Genomic DNA, 11,690 nt, shown 5'->3' on the forward strand with positions numbered 1-11,690 from the left:
CCAACAGGCGCGTGACTCACTTAGACTTGTCCAAGTCCACCCACACAAACAAGTTAACTCATATGAGTCAACCCTTACCTTGATCCACCGAGTTGAAGACGAGTTTACTAGTCTTCAACTTGAGACCTACAACCGAAACTCTAGAACTAGAATCGTCATCAACCAGACTTATCACAAATCAGAACAAGAACACTCACGAATCACACATGAGTTCCACACACTAATTAGATCTTGAAACAGAAAACACGCAAAAACATAGAAATTGAGAAATAGTAGAAGGGAAAAAGTGACTTATCTGTGTGGTTAGGCGAGTCTTCATTCTTGAGGTTTCGAACCTTTCGAGCCCAATGAGAGCTCTGGTCTACCAGCTTTCCTCACCACGGTCAAGATTGGTGAGGCTCTCGATTTCATTGAATTGGGAATAAAGAGAACATGAGGGAGTTCGAGACTTAGGGGGTTTTTTTGGGTAGTAGAGCTAGGGCTTTGGTTTTTGTTTGGAGATAAGAGGGTTAAGAGAGAAAGAAGGTTGAAGGACCTAGGGTTTCACTCGCAGAGGAGTTTTTGAGAGAAAGAACAAAAAGGGAGAGCTTCGAAGGAAGAGGGGAGCTTCGGGTAGAAAGGAGATCCTAATGCTGGTGTGTGGGTGACAACGAGGAAGGAGATCCAAGAGGCTAGTGCATGGGTTACGGTGAGGAAGAAGATCCACGAGGATGGCGATGGGCGCGGGTGATGGCAAGAGCGATGGCGAGAGTGATGGTGTGGAGTGGAGATGGGTTATGAGAGGATCAGGCTTCACCGGTCTAGTGAAGGTTTGAGATTGGAGAGAAGTGGTAGAAGCTTTGGGGCATTCGTTCACGTAGTGAAGGGAGAAAGGAAAGAAGGGTCTGTGAATGGAAGAATGAGGAAAATGGGAAAAATGATTTTTTGGGGTTTAAATATGTATGGCTGCAGCACCTTCTAGAATGCGACACGTGGTACGTCCTCGACTTGGTATTTTTGGCATACACGACTCCCTCTGAGCCATTTGATGCGTTTTTCTTTCCAAGGGCCAGGATCTCACCACGTTAGCGATTTTGGCATGACCTCCCTTCAACCGCTTGATCCATTTTGTTAAGGGACAAACGTGATCACGTCACACAGGTAATCTGGGCCACCATGACTTGCCCCTCTCACCATGTGACGCATGTCATGGTCTTGACCAAACCTTAAACATGTTACCCTGCTTTGAACTGGTTCTTCTCCAAACCGGTTTGGGTCCTTTGAACTAGTATGGAACCGGTTTAATTTTTTTATTTAAACTATCAATAATTCATAATAAATCTAGAAAAATTACAAAAAGTATCAAGAAAAATTGGATAAAATTATAAAAATGTTCCTAAGCTAGTTTCATTGTGTTTTCATCTTAAAATAATTTTCATGTTAAAAATCACAAGAAAATAAAAATAAAACAAAATAAAAAATTCACAAAAATATATTTTGAAGTTAGGAAAATATTTTCATACTTAGAGAATCGTAAAAACTTAGAAAATTCATAAGAAAATACCAAAAATAGTTTTGAATTGATTTTCATTGTTTTTATTTAATTATCTTTTTGTTATTTCAAAATTTGGGGAAAATACAAAAAATGTTATAAAAATTCAGGAAAATTGAAGAAAATTATAAAAACATTTTAAGATTGAAAATTCATCTTTCTGCAAATTTTTCATTCCCAAATGGACTCTAAAAACCTCTCGGAATATTATTTTTCATACTTAGAAAATTTTATAAAAATTTTAAAATTCCGGGAGCATATTTTTGTACCTTATTTTTTGGATTTTCCAATCCTGGTGATTTTAAGAGGGAGGCATGAGTTCTTTAGAGAACGGTATGCCCCGCTTCTAAAGGAATACTTATATAGTATTTTATTTTATGCATTTCTTGATAGGGAGTAATTTTCTAGGGCTTATTAAATTTATTTTGGGATAATTTTTGATTAATTAGGTACCGTTCATAAGAACGGATGTGTAGGGGGTGCTAATACCTTCCCCTCGCGTAAGCGAACTCCCAAACCCAACTCTAGTAGTGCAGTCCGATACTACCCCTGATTGGGTAGTAATCATATGTTCTAACCACACTAAAAGGTTAGTGGCGACTCCATACACTTTGTTTTCTATGAAAATATTATTTTAAAAATTCACCTTTTCCAGTTCGCATACCTCGGGGCAACACACACTTGGTGTTCCCGCCCTGCGCAGGAGAAACGTCGCAACAACTTGGTGACTCCATTGGGGATGTTGAGAGTCAATCCAGTAATTAATTGAAGATTATCCCGAAACTCAAAATTGATAAGCCTTTGACAGAGCACTTGCTTTCATTTTTGTACAAATTGATAATTTGATTGCACATATGTGAATAATTGTGTATATAGGATTAACTGTAAATGATTTGCTTACTTTGGTACTTGAACAAGCATGTGATTAGTTCTGAATGCTTTATTTCCATGGTTAAGCATGTGATTAATCATGAATATTGTGTTCAAATGAGCATGTGGATGAACGTGGGATAGGGGGATCAGGTTAAAATTGAACTCACACACTTTCACAACTCTATACTTGGGCTTTCTCTGCTAAGATTAGATAGGAGTGTTGTAGTAACCTGAAAAAAATAAATAAAATAAATATAATAAATAAATAAATAAATATTAATTATTAATGAATGAATTAATTAAACATTATTAAGGAAATTAATTAAATTAAGAAATCTGAGGGTTATGTGTATATATATGCTTAAATACATATAAGGATTAATTATTATATATATATATAAGTATATAACAATGGATAAAGTAAAAGAAAAGGAAAAAAAAAAGGAAAAGGATAAAGGAAGCTTAATGTCTAAGCTTCCTGGAATAGAAGTGAAAGAGGGAAAAAAAAAAAACTCATGCCACTCTATCTCTCTTCAGGCTCTCTCTCTCTCACTCTCCGTCTCTCTTCGCCTCTTCTCTTTCTCTCTCCAAAATTTCTCGGCAAATATTCGGCCGATTGAAAATCGGAGAATACGCCTGGGCTCCATTATCTGCCACCGACACTTTTGCCGAAGTGGATTTGTTGTAGGAGCGACATAAGCATATCTCTAAGGGTAAGGCAAATTCTCACTCTCACCTCAATTTTTCTTAAATTTTATGCCAAATTGACGATTGGACACCACCATGAGAATCTAGGGATGATTCTCTACAAGTCTAGCGAAGCGGATTTCTTGTGGGCTCATCATAGGCATAGCCCCAAAACTAGGATAAATGAGTTATTTTGAAATTAATTATTGTTTAATTTTTGTGGATTAGGAAATGTTAAAATAACATTTTATTGGGTTTGATTTGATTGAATTAGGATTCGGGTGAGGCCGTGGGTATAATTTTGGGAACCCTACAGGCGTGGTTCAGAAAATCAGGTAAGGGGGAATAAAATTATATCAGTATTTTATTAAGGTGAACTGGTTTTTTACGAACATATGAAATTTATTATTATGTATATGATTTTTAGAATAGTCAGAGTACCGGAAAATGATGATTTTGTGTAAGGTTTATATTTGGGATAATTGCATATGATATTAAATTCGTGTGGAATGTGAACAATTTTTCTTAATAAATTGAATATGAATTACCGTTGTATTTGGGCTAGCATATGGGGATGTTTGTAATAATTATGGCATGATGAAGGAATTTTTATGTTTGACTCCTCTGTAGAAATGTATTGATCTGTTGGGGTATTGTGTGGGAATGTATTCATCTGTCAGATTCCTGTGTGGAAATGCATTAATGCGTCTATATAAAGTAATTGGTGTGGTTATTCATATGCATCTCAATATAACGTTGGCATGAGGAGGTTGTTATATTACCTAGATATAAATCATGATATTATGTTGGAAGGTCGAGGAGTTCGTCATATTGTCATTTATATGGGGTAGGACATTGGCAGGCTTGAGGAGCTTGCTCTACTGATGTACTACAGGTAGGTCATAGGGATTGGATATTGGTGAATAGTGGTGCCTGTGTGGGCCACGTGCTGTGAAAGCCGGAGTGGTACTTGTGTGGGCCACGTTATATCCTGTGTGGATAATGGCGCTTGTGCAGGTCATGTTATGTATTTTGTGTGGATGATGGCGCTTGTGTGGGCCATGTCATGTACCCTGTATGGAAGTGGTGCCAGTGTGGGCCATGTGTAGATAAGAAGTATGTAGGTGCCTATGTGGGCCACGTACTGATATGTACGTAGTTGCTCTGTGTGGGCCATGTTTTGAGGACATTGGAAGATAAAGTATGAAATGTATGACTCCTGTGTGGATGTGTTGTGTGCATGTGAATTTAATAATAGTATATTGTGAATGCATATGTGTGCATGCAGTCAGGTACACATACCGCTGGGGGCTTGTTGACGAAGGCGAGTGCTATGATAGGTAGTTTCATGGTATCAGTGCAAAGGGATGCTAGTTGTATGGGCAGGTAATCATCTCGATCCCCGGAAACCTTCGCCTTTAAAATAATAAAGATGTGTATACTGGCGGTGAGGTAATTCTTCACCTGAGGGCTTACTGAGTAAGGTGAGTACTCTAGTAGGTAGTTTTTAGTACCAGAGCAGAGGGAAGCTACTTGTATGGAAGGGTAATCTTCCCTATCCTCAGGGACTTTCGCCTGCATAAAAAATATGTGCTTGTGCATATTGGATGTGTGTATGATATCAGATGTTAGTGATGTTATTAATGATGTGTTTTCTTAGCTGTTATTAATATTATATAAGAAACAGTTTATTTTGATATATAAATATTAAAACTCATTTGTCACACTATTATAATTTATTCCGCCCTTATTGAGAAGTGTCTCACCCTAGTGGATTAACTACTTTTCATATTATTCTGGAGATCAGGCTTGAAGGCCTGTGCTGGGACTATTTTGGTAGTTTCTTATTGGAGTATTGTAAAATACTAGTAAATATACAAATATATTTGTATTGGATTATGTTTTAAATGCTGGTTGTGGATACGGATATCTGGATATTGTAGTGTTCGTTTTTGGGTTTTTATATAGAACTATGGTATTTATTTGAGGTTATTTATTTATATTCCGCTGCATGCATGTTAATTATGGTATCAGATACAAGTGATTGGAACATATGGCACCCGAGCCCCACTTGGTGGGTTCGGGGCGTCACAAGTGTAATAGCGTTAGTCCCTTCGTGGCAGAGCTTGATGAGACCTACAAACCACTTCACTCAATGCGAGCTTTGTCCAAACCCCTGTGGGGTAGGATTGAAGTTCAATTTGGGAACCTTTTGTTTATAGGGGTTAGAGTCTAACCAAACATGTTTCATCCTGAATCCTTTACCTATGATAAAGCCTGGGAGAACCTTGTAAATATACAGACCTATCCATCGAGGGTGGGATAGAAGCCACATCTTTCTCCACATGTGGTAATCCATGTCCATTGTATATATGTTTTAAAATGCTTTGTGTTGTACATTATGCATCCACTTAGGCAACCATATCACTTGGCTAATGTTTCAAAAAAAGCCAATAATTTGTGAAAAAGTCAAATTTTATCTCTCAAACTACCCTACCCACGGGAAAATGGTTCATCCTCGAGATTATTAACGGATATGGTTTTTCTCGGAGCTCTGGCCAATGATTACTCAGGTTGCATTACATGCACCTATGCGTAAATTCACACATGATCCATGCATGTTCTTTTCCAATGGCTCGGTAATCATATTCCAACTTCTTATAAAATCAAGCCAAATTAAAATCTGGGATCCCAACATTGAGCCCACCTCTACCCACCCTTACAACACCAGAAGAAAAGGTGAGATCATGTGGAATCAGTTGGAAAGCCGTATAAAAGCTCTTGAGCAGAGTCAGGAAAAGATCTATAAATAAATTTAAGAGATTAAGGATCAAGTGATCAAATTAATAGGGATAACCACCTCTTCATGCAAGATTGTGCAACCCCCAAGACAGGCTGCTGAAAGCAAGCCCGTGCTTCCACCGCAATCTATACCTATTAGTAAATGTCCTTCATCACCATCGGCGGGAGTTATTGGCTGGCTTGGGCCTGAGCTTGCACACATTTCTCCTGATGACCCAAGACTCGAGTTCCTAACCAAAGAGAAATGTCCATGCGCTACTAGTCATTAATACCATAGAAGAAATAGTAGTTAAAGAAGCAAGCAAAGAACAAAACCCCATCTCATGAATGAGTCATGCAACGGGAATAGAGATAGAATAGTTGCTAGCTTTGGAGGGAGTGTTTTTGATCCATCAGACACTGGTAACCCTGGTTTGGTGCTAGACTCGGTTCTCCCCCTAAAGATCAACATCTCAGACTTTGAGAAGTTCAATGAGTTTGAATGCCTTTTAGCTCACCTAGGGATGTATTTCCAGAAGATGGTGGCACATGTTGATAGTGATGATTTGCTCACCTACTATTTCCAATATAGTTTGACTGGGGAAGCTTTAAGCTGGCATAGCCGAGTAAAAATTCACACATGGAAGGATTTAGCTCGCGCTTTTATCACTCATTATAGTCATAATATAACTTTGACTTCAAAGAGTATGGAGGAGAAGACGAGCAGGTATTCTCATCAAGGGCAAGATATGACAGCACATGGTCACCCCTTAAAAGCAGAAAAGCAGTTTGTCTATGTGACAACCCTCTCAAAAATCCTCATGTTGACCAACTTCTCAGAAGTATCCCTTAGAATGGTCTCGATTGGGTAGTCACCAAAAAGAAAATTGAAGGGGCAATCAATATGGGAAAGTGAGGTGTGCAAAGACGAAGTTAAGCCTTTCTGATGGGGCCGATAGAAAGAAAAACCAAAGAAGCCTAGATGATTTGCAAATGACATTGTCAGGGGGGTTGACACCAGGGGCTTAGTAGCAATTTTGTTAACCAGATAGTGCATGTGGGCGTAGGGCCCCAGATTGTTTTTTTGGGCCTACACCAACCCAACAAAATGTTCAGACACAAGGAAGGAGTCCTAATAGGGTGGAGCCAATTCCTACATCCTATTTAGAATTGTTCCCTTAATTTCTTGAAATAAAGGTCATCTTGGTCATCCTTGGAATAGCTGTGCGGCATCCTTTTCCGCAATGGTATAACCTGAATGCTCGGTGCCCATGTCATGCCAATTCCTTGAGGCATACCATCGAGCGTCGCTGGGTGTTCAAACATAAATTACAATCGTTGAGAGACATAGGGGGGTTGCATTTTGATGATAAACAATCTGGAATTCAGAGTGATCCTCTACCTAATCACGAGGAAGGAAGTGGTTAATATGCTGTGATAAGGTCTGGGCACCAGGGTAAGGCAGAGGAATATATCAGATGTGGCCTGAATGAATTGGGTTACCTTTTTGCTGCTAGAACAGAAATAAAAATTGGCAAAATTTTGACTATCTTGTCCTTTTCACATGGTGCTTTTGGCTTCTTTATTTTCATTTCCTCTTTGTAATCCCGTGACATTTTTGTCTCAGAGAATTTTGTTCCTATCAATGAAATGAAGTTGTGCATTTTCGCATATCATTTGCATAATGAGTTCAATCAAAAAATTTTGTTTGCTCATGTTTCATGCGGGAATAGGGAAAATAACAATACCAGTATTCATGAGCCAAAAAATGATGTTAACTTTTGAAGATTCAAGCCAGGAAGTGGAGGTTAAAGAAGATGAAACAATTTTCCTCAACTTATGGATTCAAGCGTTAAAGAAGCATTTTTCTTAAGAAACCATGAAATGGTGTTGATTGTTCCATAAATTTATGTTTCTTATCAAATGACAGATGACCATCCTTGGCCGACCAGTTTTCCCACAGAAAGAACCAAGCACCAATTTATCACTTGTTACACAGTTTGAGTCTGGATGTTAAACCTTGTCTTTTAAAAGGTCATTTTTCAAAATTAAGCTAGGTTTGGCCTTTCATGAGTCTGACAAATTATATGAGACAACAATTGACTACCTAAAATGACAGCAGACCATTTTTCTACTACACAGGAAGAAGATCAAGAAATAAAAGCCCTTTGCTAACCCCGTTGAGCTTAAAATATTCATTACTTGGTTTAACTCATCAAAGGATCACACCCCACACTGGGGCAATTTTAAGAAGGATTTTGGTCCCAAAGGGAGTTCAAACTAAAATAGAGCTAAGACTCCTTCATAAAAAAAATATAAAAGGTGCAGTAAAAAAGAAGAGGCGAAAAAGAGAAAAAGAAAAAAAAAAGATTAGGAAATAAAAATAAGGGGCATACATCACATGTGATCCTTGACCAATGATTACCCTTTTAAAGTTCAGCAAAGTTTAGGTCTTATTATATCTCTTCCTTCTTTGACCCGTACCCCTAAGCCTACATTACGGTCCAAATGAAAGTCCTGACCAGATTGGTACGCATCGTTGCCTCAAATGATGTGTTAGACTCATTGATTGAGTTTGAACTACGTAATGACCTAATCCTGAAAAGGTACATAGGTAGCTTGTTCAAGTGACAAGTTTGGTCAATACTTTGCAAGTGCTTCGCCACAAATTGGGGCAGAAGATATCATTTAGGGAAGGGAATTTTGAGCCTTAGTTTCCTTATTTTTCTGCGAACCCGTATCATGAGGCCTACGTTTCATCTCGAGTCCCAAAGTCCATCTCAAGATCAAAACAGAGTTAGAACTTCACTAAACTATGAACAACAACTAGAATAAGAAAGCGATATTGGTTTCCCTGCAAAAGAAAAAGGGGGAAAAGTTTCCTTCGACAAGACTGGGGGAATAAACAAAAGGAGAGAAAGTAAGCTATTCAGCCTGATAGATTAACATCAATGTCACATGACTTTCAAATACTGGTATAAAATTTTCCTTTCAAAATAGGATGAACATGGTAAAACATCTATTTTGTGAATATGACCTTTTAACTTTGCAAATTGATATCCAAAATACATGATTATTCATCCTCAAAACCCATTTTTCATCCTTGAAGGGCTCCAAAAAATGATTGGATTGTCAAAGAAGTATCCCACAAAGCTCGCCGATTTAGTGGGAGCCAATTCAGAGATTTGCTCACTCAAGTGGAATTTGAAAATATGGCCAGGAGCAGTTACAAATGCATTTAACTAAGGAAAATTTCGTGTTGAACTTCACAGTAGCCAGTCCCAGTGCCTTCACATCAGAGTAGAATTCGAAAACATGGCCAGGAGTAGTTATAGATGCATGTAACTAGGGAAAATTCCGTGTTAAGCTTCACTGTAGCCAGTCCCGATATCTTCACATCAGAGTAGAATGGTCAGGAGCAGTTATAGATGCTTGTAACTGGGGCAAACTTTGTGTTGAGCTTCACTATAGCCAGTACCGGTGCCTACACATCAAAGTAGAAGTTGAAAGCTTGTCCAAGATCAATGACAAATAAATGCAATTGGGGCAAATGACAGGTTGAATTTCTAACGAATCAATTCAGGGATCCTTAAATGGAACTGGAATTTGAAAAGTGGCATGGGCTAGAGTTGGGATTGTTGATTACGGACAAGATAGAAGAAGAAAGTTCGTGCATCGACATGCATTTCATGCATTGCATAGAAAAGAAAATACACACTACATACACATCATCTCATGCAACATACATATATCCCTGCATTCTAGCATCACAAGTAACTATATGGATACATATAGTAATAGAGCACCATTCATTTATACTTGTCCTATTAAATAGGTGTTTGAATATCCTTTTGCATCCTCGATTGAGTCATTCTTGTCTTGATAATATTTGAAATTGGGGCAGCTGACCTCAAATACAAAATGACATGCTTTGAAAGGCAGCTGACCCTAGGCATAAAATGACATGCGTTGAAACTAGGGCAACTGACCCAAGCACAAATTGACATGGTTTGAAACTGGGGCAACTGACCCTAGGTATAGAATGAAATCCTTTGAAACTGGGGTAGCGGACCCCAGGCATAGAATGACACACTTTGAAATTGGGGCAACTGACCCCAGACACAAAATGATCACTTTGAAACCGGGGCAATGGTCTTCAGAACCAATTAATTCTTTCCCCAAGAGTGTTTCGTCTACCCTAGAGACTGGGGCACAAGTCTTCGAATCCCAAAATATGTCTCCAACATTCAGATGATTTTTCTTTTTCTAGAATTTTCCTCATTTACTATGGTACCTAGGTCACCATGCCCAGCACGAGCTCCCTATTTGCTATGGTACTTGGGTCCCCATGCCCAGTAAGAGTTCCCTATTTACTATGGTATTCGGGTCCCTATACCCAGTACAGGTTTTCCTAATTTACTATGGTACTTGGGTCCCCATGCCCAGTACGAGTTCCCTACTTACTATGGTACTTGAGTCCCAATGCCCAATATGAGTAACCTATTTGCTATGGTACTCGGGTCCCTATGCCCAGTACAAGTTCCTTATTTGCTATGGTACTCGGGTCCCCATGCCCAGTACGAGTTCCCTATTTACTATGGTATTTGGGTCCCCATACCCAGTACGAGTTTTCCCAGTTTATTATGGTACTTGGGTCCCCATGCCTAGTACGAGTTCCCTATTTGCTATGGCACTTGGGTTCCCATGCCCAGTACAAGTTCCCTATTTGCTTGGTACTCAGGTCTCCATGCCCAGTACAAGTTCCCTATTTGCTATGGTACTAAGGTCCCCATGCCCAGTATGAGTTCCCTTTTTGCTATGGTACTCGAGTCCTTATGCCCAGTATGAGTTCCCTATTTGCTATGGTGCTCGGGGTCCCATGCTCGATACGAGTTTCCCTATTTGCTATGGTGCTCGGGTCCCCATGCCCGGTATGAGTTTCCCAATTTATTATGGTACTCAGGTCCCCATTACTGATACAAGTTTCTTAAATTATTATGTTATTCGGGTCCTCATGCTCTGTATGAGTTTTCCAATTTGCTATAGTACCAGGGTCACTATACCCTATACAAGTCCCCCAGTTTGCTATGGTACTCGGGTCCCCATGCTCGGTATGAGTCCCTTAATTTACTATGGTACTCGGGTCCCCATTCCCGGTATAAGTCTCCCTATTTGCAATGGTACTTGAGTTCCTATGCTCGGTACGAGTCTCCCAATTTGCCATGGTGCTAAAGTCCCAATGCTTGGTATGAGTTTCCTAATTTACTATAGTACATAGGTCCCTACGCCTGATACAAGTTTCCCTATTTACTATGGTACTTGAGTCCCTATGACTAGTATGAATCTTCCCCAATCGTTATAGTACTCAAATTCTCAAATCCAGTACGAGTCTAGAACACCATGGAATTCGCCTAATTGATCATTCCTAGCAAAATAGTCATATTCGTTGAAAAAAAAAAATTTGTTTCACCCCTAATGGTCAATGCGCTCTGGCCTAGTAAAAATTAGCGTCTTTTATCTTTATAGCCATGTTTCTCTAAAATAATAGAGGAGCAGCCTCCACTATTATTCTTAAGCAATAGTGCCTATAAAGAGGGACAATTGTAGACACCCTAAATTTTATCACGTCTTCCTAAAAAAACCTGTAGTAAAGCTGACTTTAAGTCTAATTGGAGTCCCAATTCTTCTTAATTTTGAGTCCTTTCCAAAATTAAAGTCCTATTTTGAAATCCCACTTATCTCAAAAACAGTCTTGCTATTTCAAGTCGAGTCCTGGTATTATAGGAAAAGTTTTTTTTGAGTCCTTTTTACTATGGTT

Source organism: Malania oleifera, chromosome 9 (assembly GCF_029873635.1).
Source record: "Malania oleifera isolate guangnan ecotype guangnan chromosome 9, ASM2987363v1, whole genome shotgun sequence".
NCBI lineage: Eukaryota > Viridiplantae > Streptophyta > Magnoliopsida > Santalales > Ximeniaceae > Malania > Malania oleifera.